Here is a 13,404-nt window from a genome sequence, read left to right as displayed (position 1 = left end):
AATTTGATCTTGGATCGTGAGATAAAAATTAAGTAATTATTGACTATATTGCACATCCCCTCGCTGTTAAAAATAAAATATTGCAGAATTCCACACATGGGTGTGTACGGAAGGGTTAAAAGATGGAATTTTGGTCCGTGGATGGACACTGGGTGAGAAGTAGATAGCCGAGGAATGCAGTTAGCACGAGAGACAGATAATTTATGGTTTGAAATGCTGACCGTAGAGATAAAGAGCTGAGAAACGTTAGGGAGGATGTGCAGCTGTGGAGATACAAGGGTACGGCTCACTATTGTGCTTGCTTTGCAAGCATCCTGCTATTGGCTTGAGCATAGTCGGTACGTGACTGCTGGGCTATGGTAATATGCCGCGTGAACAAAGCCCGTGAACCAACAGACGGGATGACTGTGTCGCGTGAGGCGCGCCTGGCCAGCGGGCGCACGCGCCGTAGGCTCCCTTTGTTGCAACCGAGGCGTGTTTTCGGCACGCGCTGGCCGTGTGTGTCGAGACCCGTTTCCTCTGCCGTGTAAGTACCGGGATTTCCCGAAGAGGGGTGGGCCGGTGTACGGCGAGGTCACCGTTGCCTCCGAGGGGACGCCCACGTAAAGCTGGCACCTACCGACCGCTGGGCTGAGCTCGCAGCGCAAGACGGCACAAGACTGTACGGATGGACCGTCTTCCTCACGGTCCTTGGGTCAGTAAGGCTGTTGCTTTGCTGAACGCTTGTAGGGTAGTTAATCAAGTCTTTTGTGCTGCTGGATAGTCTGTGTGTGTGCGTGCCATTCTTTCCCCGGGAATCCTCGAAACCACTCTAAAACAATGGGGTTGGACTAGATGATCTCAAGAAGTCCCTTCCAACCTCAGTGATCCTGTGAGTGTGTTCAGTTATGAAAGTAAGGGAGCACCTTGTAGGACTGTGTTTCAGCCTGCAAATACAGTAGGAACGTTCTTCAAGTAGTGGTGTCAGAATAGAGATGGCGTAAGGGTTTGGAGAGCGTTTGAGATGGTTATTGACGAAGGCATTGGAGCATCACGCCGCGGGGCGGGGCAGGAGGCGGTGCCCAGCAGGACCCTGCTGTAGTGGCCCTGGGTGGCCGCCTGCCCCCGGGGAGGCCTCGGGGTCTGCGTCGGGCCCCCTCGGCGGGGTCTGGGTCATCTGCTGGTTGGGGTGGTCCGTGGTGAGCTGGTGGTTCACCTCAGCCTTGTTGGGGGGTTTTGCCAGGCCAGAAAGCGAGGCAGGAAGGGTGCCCGCGGCCAGGGTGGCAGGAGAAGGGTCTGTGCCCAAACAGGCAGTTAGTGCTGATGAGTTGGCCACATTGCCCCCGGGCACGGAAACTGGCACCAGAGCCGACGTTTTGTTGGTGCTTTTTAAGGGTGACGCCGCGCAAGGATGCGATGCGAAGACCTGATGCCCGAGCAAGTTACTTTTGGAGAAACGCGTGTCCTGGGTAGCTTCGTGTGGGACCAGGCAAGGTGACTGTGTAAGTATTGACTTACTTCAGCGCAGCTGCGCTCTTAGGAAGAGGAGCAACCCTTCCTCCCTCCCGTGTTGAGAGTTAGGGCGTGGGTGCGTGCTCCCCAGCTGCTCCTCTCTTGCCCTGCGGTCGCCCGTGACGTACCAAGGGAGCTGCTCGGTTAGTTCCCGTGGGTCTGTGATGGGTGTTGGCGTGTATTATCGGAGCATAAATCCGAAGATGGTCAGTTCAGTTGAGCTCTAGAATGACTCCGAGACCTGGGAAGCGACCTTCTTGTTGCTCCTTCATCTGCAAGGAGAGTGCAGCTGTATTTGCACGTGGCGCTCTCGATGGGAGAAGGTACTGAGTGTGGCCGCAGCGCTGTTGTGTGCTTGCTCGGGCTGATAAACGCTGCGACTAGCGTTGGTTTTTGTAGTTGTGGGTTACCAGATGTAGCCCACAACAACTGGATTCTGGTTCCGGGAGGTGGAAAATGTCAGTAGCTGCTTATGTCGGGAGTGGGGGGGCGGGGGGGGTGCGGGGAAAGGTGCAGTTATTTTTAGTGTCCCCGAGAGAACTGGAGGCACTGTTGCTTGTGGCTGTTGTTGCTGTGCTGAAAACATGCAGGTTATAAGTACGGTATACAAGAAAAAGACGCTTATGGGTAGCGTAGGTAAACAGTAGCGGGGAGGGGGGGGGGGGAGAGAGAGAGAGAGAGAGAGGGACCCAGGCATGCATAGGAGAATTCCCTTCCTAGTGCCAGTTGAGATTGTGGCAGCTTTGGCATTTGACAGTAAGTTTCGTGGAGGGTTATTCTTGTTATTTTTGAGACTCGTTGGGGCGGTGATGTGGGTGTTAGTTTGGATGCCAAGATAATAGCTGAGGATCTGAAGTGATTTGGTGCCTTACTGCTTGCATGTGTTTAACTTGACGTTGAGCTCGATACTTCTGGACTAGACAATAGAGGGCAGGGGAGGAAACGTAGTAGTGTGGGTGCGTACACACGCCCGTGCCCGTACGCGTGCACGCGTACGTGCAGGCACGCATCGTGCATGTGATCTGCGTGGGTGGTCGGTACCTCCTCAGTTGTTAATGGGCTGGAAAACATCTGCTGCGCTGCAAACTTTGTAAATGTTCCCCAAGGCATTTTCATTGCTCTGTTTTGATGCTGCGCTTATGTGTTTCAGGACTAAAATGCTGCCCTGCTTAGGGGCGCAGTCTGCCGGAGTCTTTGAGGATGAGCGGCGTTTCCTGGGGGCGGACAGCAATGGACCTCGTGGGACAGCTGCACCGAACGAAGACAGGCGAAATTCTGGCATTCATTGACCCGTGTCAGCACAGATGTGGTGCAGTTAAGTGGCAGCACAGGTCAGGATCCTCATCTTCTGTCGACCCTCAGCACGTCCAGGTAAACGTAACGGGGTACCCGTAGAAACAACCACTTGCCATTAATGGTCTTGATGACTGCAGACTTGGGAACCGGGTGCTGTTGGATACCAATGGCAAAAACTATTAGCGAATGATCTAACGGGTGAAATTTTAGGATTCATCTCAAGGGGAAAACCAAAAAAACCCAATCCAAACAAAAGCAGATGCAGGAACATTGTGCTTCTGATGTTGCTTTACCAGTGATTTCGTCTGCATTCTTGATGAATTTTGTAGCTGTCTGTCCGAAATATTTCCTAGGATTTCTTAGGTACAGGTTTTACTGGAGTGTTGTAGATAATTACTTCTGGATTTTACGAATTCTTCTTGGTGCGCGTTGAGGTGAAAGGTGCGTGCGGCCAGAGGTAGAGTAAAGGTTTGGATTTTGTAGGTATTGATACACACAGGAATATATGACTGTCTGTTATACTATATATTTAAATAATTCTGTCATGTACCGGTCCTTTTTACGTGCAGTGTGTTTACGCTTTAGTACTATACCAAAGAAGCGTTGCGATAGTCAGTTCTTATGTTGTCTCTGTCAAGTCTTCTTTCTTCCTGTATAACCTCAAAATGACAGCGGTCTGTTCAGCAATTATTTGTTTGGTGTGTACTTCTCGCCTGAGAGGCCGGACTCGGCCTCAATCGTATTTGTTCGCCGTAGCTATCTCTGTTGCAGGTCACATTTCTCACTGTCTGTTCTGTCTTTCACTTTCCTTCTCGTGCAAACCGTGGTGACAAACAGTAAGCAGAAGGCTCCCCTGCTTCCAGCTGGTGGCTTGGTTGCTCGCATAATGTATCTCCAGTGCCATTTCAAGGAAGGAAGACATTGGCGGTGTTACAAGTGCATAAGGTGGTAGCGTCCTGTTTTAGGAGGAAAGTGTGTTGCGTTTGAAACCCTTGGGTAGGACAGGAGGAGGCTGCCTTCTTGGGTCCGTGATGAGTCTTGGCATGTATTATCTGATCTAGAGTTGATGTCTGTTACCATTTTAGCTCTAGAATTACTCTGAGACCCAGGAAAGCCCAGTTTTTGTGACCCTGGAGCTTTTCCAAAGTGTGGAATCAAATTCCTGTCACAGCCTCTTAACGCAGGTTGAGGAGAAGGGGGCGCAGTTTGAGTCGTCTTACGTTCGCGTGTTAGCGAGGTGTAGTTCTTGGCGTAATACTGGCTGTTCCTAGGAGGTGCTTTGACGTGAACTGAACGCAGCCCTGCGTACCCAAAGCTGAACAGTGCTAGCAAATGCGAATGTAGAGACTTGGTGGTAGACTTAACCTGCCTGTCTTAACGAGCACGCGTGTTCTTGATTCCCAAACACTTGTTCAGTCCCACCTGCGCACCCAGAATGTTTGAAGGGTCATGTCGCATCTTCCTTTGATTGCAATGAACAGTCAGGTATTCAGATTTGCTTTTTAGGGAGAAAAAGCAATGATGATATCTTGTCTGCTGGCGTTTGTTATATTATTTCTGAAATGCAAGAAGAGCTCAACCGAAGGAGTGTGATACCTGCTGTAGCAGAGGAGTGTGTGTGTTTTCTTTCTTTTGGTTTGTGGTTTGTTTTTTTTTTTTTTTTTTTTTTTTAAGAAGACACGGCTCGCATCAGTTTGACCCCCAAATTAGATTGTTGTGAAATTTGTGGCCAGGTTCAACTTCACACGTTGACTCGGGGTATTAATTGCTCAACGTGTGTGTTAGGAGAGGTCTGCTGGTGTGGACATGACCAGCAGTCACTCCTCTGCAGGTGTGGCTTGTTCTGGTTCAGCTTCCAAGTGTGAGTGTGCAAAAGAAAATTTGCAACCGTAGTCAGTCTTGCTCTAAAATGAAGAGTAGTTCCTACTTCTGCCCAGATACCTGGGAGAGCGGCAGGAACACTTTAGGCAGGCCAAGAGTTGTGCCCCAGTATTCCTGAGAGTCCAGAGCTCTGCAGTTATGTCCATCCAGTAGGGCACTACAGGTGAGGTTTAAGGTCCCATAGCTCTTTGCAAGTTAGACTGTTTGAGTTTATGTGGATGTGTACCTGGATACATACACCAGCTGAAAAGGAGCTGTTTTCTTTTATGCGCAGTAAACGCGCAGATCGCTGGCGTTGTAACGTGCACTTGTAGATTATTGAGGAAATTATCGGTGGGACGGAAAGGAAACAGTACAGGGGCACTTCTTAGTTAGGTCGTGTTTTGTTCAGTGTAGAACCTGTTTTTAATTAGCGCACGCTACAATCATCGTAATGTAGACTCTGGCTTTAGAAAGTCCACGTGCCCCTCGCTCAGTCCTCGGAGGAGGAGGAACAGCGGAGGTGGTGTCCCGGTGCTGTAGCTGACGGTGTGGTGAGGGCGTTTCCCCCTTCCCGTCCCGTCACGGTGCAGGCGTCCCCGGTATTGCACCGGGGGGTACTGGTCACAAATCCGTCAGGGATGCCCATTGACAAGGTGCCTTCCTTGTTTGCCAAGTGCCTGTCCCTTAGTTAAAGTAAATGAAGAAATAGGTAGACGGATCTGAGAAGCTGGCTAGGGACTTGGGAGGTTATAATTTGGGGACGGGGGCGTAAAAAAACCAACCCCAAGCCCACCAACCACAAACCCAAGGCCAACAGGTACTTAGTATTTTGAGTAATGCAAATTAGGCGGCCTTCCTTCTTCCCACCCTAGAAAGGTCTGGAAAGTCCCTGTTATTTGGGAGGCTGGCAAACCACTTCTCTGTTAGAGGTGAGGAGGAGGCACTCACTGCCGGACTTAGAGCATTTCTCCGTCTCTAGAATTTTTCCGCTTGCTTTTAAAAAGTCATGGCATAGCCAGTCAGATGGCCGGTGTTCATGCCAGAAGGTGGTCTTCCCCTTAGCTTAAAAGTATACATCTGTAGCTTGGTTTTCCCTCCAGACAGAGTGTTTATAGCTGTCCATCTAATTTTCATGACTAGAGGCGTACTTGATCTTGCGTCCCTGTTTGAAGTTTGCACGCCCCTGTCTTACAGGGTAGTAGTGAAATGGGTTATCCCTTTGGCCACAGCTAGGTCTCGGTAGTTCATTAGAAGTTTGTCAGAGTAGGTGGTGTCCTTTGTGGTAACTTGACAACAGGCGATGAGTGGCGGGGCCCGGGGGAGTCACGGCAGCGTACGCTCGGTTTGCACGCTCAGGCTTGTACTTGACGTTACATTGATACGTTGGCTGTTTTGCTCCCCAACGGGGTTTTGGGGAGGCCTGGTAACAACAAAGGCCCCCGCAGCTGAGAAGTTCCGAAGGAGACTGAAAGATAGAGATTAATTTGAGAAAAGACAATGAGACTCTTGCGTTATGGCGGGTACAAAATAGCAGATTAGCAACGTAGCAAGATAAGCGAATATTACAAATCTCTTAAGTGGCTAAAATGACGCTTTTGGAAGTAGTATTGATGTAATTCTCCTGTTGTGTTTTCATATGATTGATGAATGAGCGAGTTGCGTTACTTCGTTGTAACTTTGTCCTCACAACAACCAAAAAAGCCTGCTGTCGTTTGGCTGCTTATGATCAAGAATTCTGTTGTGTGGGAAATGGGTATTTGTGTCTAATTACAGACTCTACTCTTTAGCGGCCTTTGTACCCTTTTGGCTGAAAAGGGTTCCTAAGCCCAGCAGTCGTAGAGCACAAGTCATTGTATGTAGGTAGTGTGATGTAATCCGTGAAAACTAATTTGATCTTGGATCGTGAGATAAAAATTAAGTAATTATTGACTATATTGCACATCCCCTCGCTGTTAAAAATAAAATATTGCAGAATTCCACACATGGGTGTGTACGGAAGGGTTAAAAGATGGAATTTTGGTCCGTGGATGGACACTGGGTGAGAAGTAGATAGCCGAGGAATGCAGTTAGCACGAGAGACAGATAATTTATGGTTTGAAATGCTGACCGTAGAGATAAAGAGCTGAGAAACGTTAGGGAGGATGTGCAGCTGTGGAGATACAAGGGTACGGCTCACTATTGTGCTTGCTTTGCAAGCATCCTGCTATTGGCTTGAGCATAGTCGGTACGTGACTGCTGGGCTATGGTAATATGCCGCGTGAACAAAGCCCGTGAACCAACAGACGGGATGACTGTGTCGCGTGAGGCGCGCCTGGCCAGCGGGCGCACGCGCCGTAGGCTCCCTTTGTTGCAACCGAGGCGTGTTTTCGGCACGCGCTGGCCGTGTGTGTCGAGACCCGTTTCCTCTGCCGTGTAAGTACCGGGATTTCCCGAAGAGGGGTGGGCCGGTGTACGGCGAGGTCACCGTTGCCTCCGAGGGGACGCCCACGTAAAGCTGGCACCTACCGACCGCTGGGCTGAGCTCGCAGCGCAAGACGGCACAAGACTGTACGGATGGACCGTCTTCCTCACGGTCCTTGGGTCAGTAAGGCTGTTGCTTTGCTGAACGCTTGTAGGGTAGTTAATCAAGTCTTTTGTGCTGCTGGATAGTCTGTGTGTGTGCGTGCCATTCTTTCCCCGGGAATCCTCGAAACCACTCTAAAACAATGGGGTTGGACTAGATGATCTCAAGAAGTCCCTTCCAACCTCAGTGATCCTGTGAGTGTGTTCAGTTATGAAAGTAAGGGAGCACCTTGTAGGACTGTGTTTCAGCCTGCAAATACAGTAGGAACGTTCTTCAAGTAGTGGTGTCAGAATAGAGATGGCGTAAGGGTTTGGAGAGCGTTTGAGATGGTTATTGACGAAGGCATTGGAGCATCACGCCGCGGGGCGGGGCAGGAGGCGGTGCCCAGCAGGACCCTGCTGTAGTGGCCCTGGGTGGCCGCCTGCCCCCGGGGAGGCCTCGGGGTCTGCGTCGGGCCCCCTCGGCGGGGTCTGGGTCATCTGCTGGTTGGGGTGGTCCGTGGTGAGCTGGTGGTTCACCTCAGCCTTGTTGGGGGGTTTTGCCAGGCCAGAAAGCGAGGCAGGAAGGGTGCCCGCGGCCAGGGTGGCAGGAGAAGGGTCTGTGCCCAAACAGGCAGTTAGTGCTGATGAGTTGGCCACATTGCCCCCGGGCACGGAAACTGGCACCAGAGCCGACGTTTTGTTGGTGCTTTTTAAGGGTGACGCCGCGCAAGGATGCGATGCGAAGACCTGATGCCCGAGCAAGTTACTTTTGGAGAAACGCGTGTCCTGGGTAGCTTCGTGTGGGACCAGGCAAGGTGACTGTGTAAGTATTGACTTACTTCAGCGCAGCTGCGCTCTTAGGAAGAGGAGCAACCCTTCCTCCCTCCCGTGTTGAGAGTTAGGGCGTGGGTGCGTGCTCCCCAGCTGCTCCTCTCTTGCCCTGCGGTCGCCCGTGACGTACCAAGGGAGCTGCTCGGTTAGTTCCCGTGGGTCTGTGATGGGTGTTGGCGTGTATTATCGGAGCATAAATCCGAAGATGGTCAGTTCAGTTGAGCTCTAGAATGACTCCGAGACCTGGGAAGCGACCTTCTTGTTGCTCCTTCATCTGCAAGGAGAGTGCAGCTGTATTTGCACGTGGCGCTCTCGATGGGAGAAGGTACTGAGTGTGGCCGCAGCGCTGTTGTGTGCTTGCTCGGGCTGATAAACGCTGCGACTAGCGTTGGTTTTTGTAGTTGTGGGTTACCAGATGTAGCCCACAACAACTGGATTCTGGTTCCGGGAGGTGGAAAATGTCAGTAGCTGCTTATGTCGGGAGTGGGGGGGCGGGGGGGTGCGGGGAAAGGTGCAGTTATTTTTAGTGTCCCCGAGAGAACTGGAGGCACTGTTGCTTGTGGCTGTTGTTGCTGTGCTGAAAACATGCAGGTTATAAGTACGGTATACAAGAAAAAGACGCTTATGGGTAGCGTAGGTAAACAGTAGCGGGGAGGGGGGGGGGGGAGAGAGAGAGAGAGAGAGAGAGGGACCCAGGCATGCATAGGAGAATTCCCTTCCTAGTGCCAGTTGAGATTGTGGCAGCTTTGGCATTTGACAGTAAGTTTCGTGGAGGGTTATTCTTGTTATTTTTGAGACTCGTTGGGGCGGTGATGTGGGTGTTAGTTTGGATGCCAAGATAATAGCTGAGGATCTGAAGTGATTTGGTGCCTTACTGCTTGCATGTGTTTAACTTGACGTTGAGCTCGATACTTCTGGACTAGACAATAGAGGGCAGGGGAGGAAACGTAGTAGTGTGGGTGCGTACACACGCCCGTGCCCGTACGCGTGCACGCGTACGTGCAGGCACGCATCGTGCATGTGATCTGCGTGGGTGGTCGGTACCTCCTCAGTTGTTAATGGGCTGGAAAACATCTGCTGCGCTGCAAACTTTGTAAATGTTCCCCAAGGCATTTTCATTGCTCTGTTTTGATGCTGCGCTTATGTGTTTCAGGACTAAAATGCTGCCCTGCTTAGGGGCGCAGTCTGCCGGAGTCTTTGAGGATGAGCGGCGTTTCCTGGGGGCGGACAGCAATGGACCTCGTGGGACAGCTGCACCGAACGAAGACAGGCGAAATTCTGGCATTCATTGACCCGTGTCAGCACAGATGTGGTGCAGTTAAGTGGCAGCACAGGTCAGGATCCTCATCTTCTGTCGACCCTCAGCACGTCCAGGTAAACGTAACGGGGTACCCGTAGAAACAACCACTTGCCATTAATGGTCTTGATGACTGCAGACTTGGGAACCGGGTGCTGTTGGATACCAATGGCAAAAACTATTAGCGAATGATCTAACGGGTGAAATTTTAGGATTCATCTCAAGGGGAAAACCAAAAAAACCCAATCCAAACAAAAGCAGATGCAGGAACATTGTGCTTCTGATGTTGCTTTACCAGTGATTTCGTCTGCATTCTTGATGAATTTTGTAGCTGTCTGTCCGAAATATTTCCTAGGATTTCTTAGGTACAGGTTTTACTGGAGTGTTGTAGATAATTACTTCTGGATTTTACGAATTCTTCTTGGTGCGCGTTGAGGTGAAAGGTGCGTGCGGCCAGAGGTAGAGTAAAGGTTTGGATTTTGTAGGTATTGATACACACAGGAATATATGACTGTCTGTTATACTATATATTTAAATAATTCTGTCATGTACCGGTCCTTTTTACGTGCAGTGTGTTTACGCTTTAGTACTATACCAAAGAAGCGTTGCGATAGTCAGTTCTTATGTTGTCTCTGTCAAGTCTTCTTTCTTCCTGTATAACCTCAAAATGACAGCGGTCTGTTCAGCAATTATTTGTTTGGTGTGTACTTCTCGCCTGAGAGGCCGGACTCGGCCTCAATCGTATTTGTTCGCCGTAGCTATCTCTGTTGCAGGTCACATTTCTCACTGTCTGTTCTGTCTTTCACTTTCCTTCTCGTGCAAACCGTGGTGACAAACAGTAAGCAGAAGGCTCCCCTGCTTCCAGCTGGTGGCTTGGTTGCTCGCATAATGTATCTCCAGTGCCATTTCAAGGAAGGAAGACATTGGCGGTGTTACAAGTGCATAAGGTGGTAGCGTCCTGTTTTAGGAGGAAAGTGTGTTGCGTTTGAAACCCTTGGGTAGGACAGGAGGAGGCTGCCTTCTTGGGTCCGTGATGAGTCTTGGCATGTATTATCTGATCTAGAGTTGATGTCTGTTACCATTTTAGCTCTAGAATTACTCTGAGACCCAGGAAAGCCCAGTTTTTGTGACCCTGGAGCTTTTCCAAAGTGTGGAATCAAATTCCTGTCACAGCCTCTTAACGCAGGTTGAGGAGAAGGGGGCGCAGTTTGAGTCGTCTTACGTTCGCGTGTTAGCGAGGTGTAGTTCTTGGCGTAATACTGGCTGTTCCTAGGAGGTGCTTTGACGTGAACTGAACGCAGCCCTGCGTACCCAAAGCTGAACAGTGCTAGCAAATGCGAATGTAGAGACTTGGTGGTAGACTTAACCTGCCTGTCTTAACGAGCACGCGTGTTCTTGATTCCCAAACACTTGTTCAGTCCCACCTGCGCACCCAGAATGTTTGAAGGGTCATGTCGCATCTTCCTTTGATTGCAATGAACAGTCAGGTATTCAGATTTGCTTTTTAGGGAGAAAAAGCAATGATGATATCTTGTCTGCTGGCGTTTGTTATATTATTTCTGAAATGCAAGAAGAGCTCAACCGAAGGAGTGTGATACCTGCTGTAGCAGAGGAGTGTGTGTGTTTTCTTTCTTTTGGTTTGTGGTTTGTTTTTTTTTTTTTTTTTTTTTTTTTAAGAAGACACGGCTCGCATCAGTTTGACCCCCAAATTAGATTGTTGTGAAATTTGTGGCCAGGTTCAACTTCACACGTTGACTCGGGGTATTAATTGCTCAACGTGTGTGTTAGGAGAGGTCTGCTGGTGTGGACATGACCAGCAGTCACTCCTCTGCAGGTGTGGCTTGTTCTGGTTCAGCTTCCAAGTGTGAGTGTGCAAAAGAAAATTTGCAACCGTAGTCAGTCTTGCTCTAAAATGAAGAGTAGTTCCTACTTCTGCCCAGATACCTGGGAGAGCGGCAGGAACACTTTAGGCAGGCCAAGAGTTGTGCCCCAGTATTCCTGAGAGTCCAGAGCTCTGCAGTTATGTCCATCCAGTAGGGCACTACAGGTGAGGTTTAAGGTCCCATAGCTCTTTGCAAGTTAGACTGTTTGAGTTTATGTGGATGTGTACCTGGATACATACACCAGCTGAAAAGGAGCTGTTTTCTTTTATGCGCAGTAAACGCGCAGATCGCTGGCGTTGTAACGTGCACTTGTAGATTATTGAGGAAATTATCGGTGGGACGGAAAGGAAACAGTACAGGGGCACTTCTTAGTTAGGTCGTGTTTTGTTCAGTGTAGAACCTGTTTTTAATTAGCGCACGCTACAATCATCGTAATGTAGACTCTGGCTTTAGAAAGTCCACGTGCCCCTCGCTCAGTCCTCGGAGGAGGAGGAACAGCGGAGGTGGTGTCCCGGTGCTGTAGCTGACGGTGTGGTGAGGGCGTTTCCCCCTTCCCGTCCCGTCACGGTGCAGGCGTCCCCGGTATTGCACCGGGGGGTACTGGTCACAAATCCGTCAGGGATGCCCATTGACAAGGTGCCTTCCTTGTTTGCCAAGTGCCTGTCCCTTAGTTAAAGTAAATGAAGAAATAGGTAGACGGATCTGAGAAGCTGGCTAGGGACTTGGGAGGTTATAATTTGGGGACGGGGGCGTAAAAAAACCAACCCCAAGCCCACCAACCACAAACCCAAGGCCAACAGGTACTTAGTATTTTGAGTAATGCAAATTAGGCGGCCTTCCTTCTTCCCACCCTAGAAAGGTCTGGAAAGTCCCTGTTATTTGGGAGGCTGGCAAACCACTTCTCTGTTAGAGGTGAGGAGGAGGCACTCACTGCCGGACTTAGAGCATTTCTCCGTCTCTAGAATTTTTCCGCTTGCTTTTAAAAAGTCATGGCATAGCCAGTCAGATGGCCGGTGTTCATGCCAGAAGGTGGTCTTCCCCTTAGCTTAAAAGTATACATCTGTAGCTTGGTTTTCCCTCCAGACAGAGTGTTTATAGCTGTCCATCTAATTTTCATGACTAGAGGCGTACTTGATCTTGCGTCCCTGTTTGAAGTTTGCACGCCCCTGTCTTACAGGGTAGTAGTGAAATGGGTTATCCCTTTGGCCACAGCTAGGTCTCGGTAGTTCATTAGAAGTTTGTCAGAGTAGGTGGTGTCCTTTGTGGTAACTTGACAACAGGCGATGAGTGGCGGGGCCCGGGGGAGTCACGGCAGCGTACGCTCGGTTTGCACGCTCAGGCTTGTACTTGACGTTACATTGATACGTTGGCTGTTTTGCTCCCCAACGGGGTTTTGGGGAGGCCTGGTAACAACAAAGGCCCCCGCAGCTGAGAAGTTCCGAAGGAGACTGAAAGATAGAGATTAATTTGAGAAAAGACAATGAGACTCTTGCGTTATGGCGGGTACAAAATAGCAGATTAGCAACGTAGCAAGATAAGCGAATATTACAAATCTCTTAAGTGGCTAAAATGACGCTTTTGGAAGTAGTATTGATGTAATTCTCCTGTTGTGTTTTCATATGATTGATGAATGAGCGAGTTGCGTTACTTCGTTGTAACTTTGTCCTCACAACAACCAAAAAAGCCTGCTGTCGTTTGGCTGCTTATGATCAAGAATTCTGTTGTGTGGGAAATGGGTATTTGTGTCTAATTACAGACTCTACTCTTTAGCGGCCTTTGTACCCTTTTGGCTGAAAAGGGTACCTAAGCCCAGCAGTCGTAGAGCACAAGTCATTGTATGTAGGTAGTGTGATGTAATCCGTGAAAACTAATTTGATCTTGGATCGTGAGATAAAAATTAAGTAATTATTGACTATATTGCACATCCCCTCGCTGTTAAAAATAAAATATTGCAGAATTCCACACATGGGTGTGTACGGAAGGGTTAAAAGATGGAATTTTGGTCCGTGGATGGACACTGGGTGAGAAGTAGATAGCCGAGGAATGCAGTTAGCACGAGAGACAGATAATTTATGGTTTGAAATGCTGACCGTAGAGATAAAGAGCTGAGAAACGTTAGGGAGGATGTGCAGCTGTGGAGATACAAGGGTACGGCTCACTATTGTGCTTGCTTTGCAAGCATCCTGCTATTGGCTTGAG

At 49.5% G+C, this 13,404-nt stretch overlaps 1 long non-coding RNA gene, 2 other non-coding genes and 2 pseudogenes across 4 annotated transcripts in view; all 5 read left to right on the top strand.

The window, feature by feature from the left end:
* Positions 1-13,404, top strand: part of LOC142595975 (uncharacterized) — a 41,160-nt gene that overhangs the window by 12,284 nt on the left and 15,472 nt on the right. For both annotated transcript variants that reach the window (XR_012831805.1, XR_012831806.1), the window contains 4 exons: positions 1,374-1,481; positions 2,642-2,862; positions 7,910-8,017; positions 9,179-9,399. This is a non-coding gene — a long non-coding RNA (uncharacterized LOC142595975). The remainder of the gene's footprint in view (positions 1-1,373; positions 1,482-2,641; positions 2,863-7,909; positions 8,018-9,178; positions 9,400-13,404) is intronic.
* Positions 1,648-1,735, top strand: LOC142595986 (small nucleolar RNA SNORD45; annotated as a pseudogene).
* On the top strand, positions 3,811-3,895 carry LOC142595978 (small nucleolar RNA SNORD45). Its single transcript, XR_012831809.1, has one exon. It is a non-coding gene; the product is annotated as a small nucleolar RNA SNORD45 (small nucleolar RNA).
* On the top strand, positions 8,184-8,271 carry LOC142595985 (small nucleolar RNA SNORD45; annotated as a pseudogene).
* LOC142595992 (small nucleolar RNA SNORD45) lies at positions 10,348-10,432 on the top strand. Its single transcript, XR_012831815.1, has one exon. It is a non-coding gene; the product is annotated as a small nucleolar RNA SNORD45 (small nucleolar RNA).

The sequence above is a fragment of the Pelecanus crispus genome, chromosome 25 (assembly GCF_030463565.1).
Source record: "Pelecanus crispus isolate bPelCri1 chromosome 25, bPelCri1.pri, whole genome shotgun sequence".
Taxonomy (NCBI): Eukaryota; Metazoa; Chordata; class Aves; order Pelecaniformes; family Pelecanidae; genus Pelecanus; species Pelecanus crispus.
The sequence above is the reverse complement of the archived record's forward strand: the minus strand, read 5'-3'. Positions and strand labels throughout refer to the sequence as shown.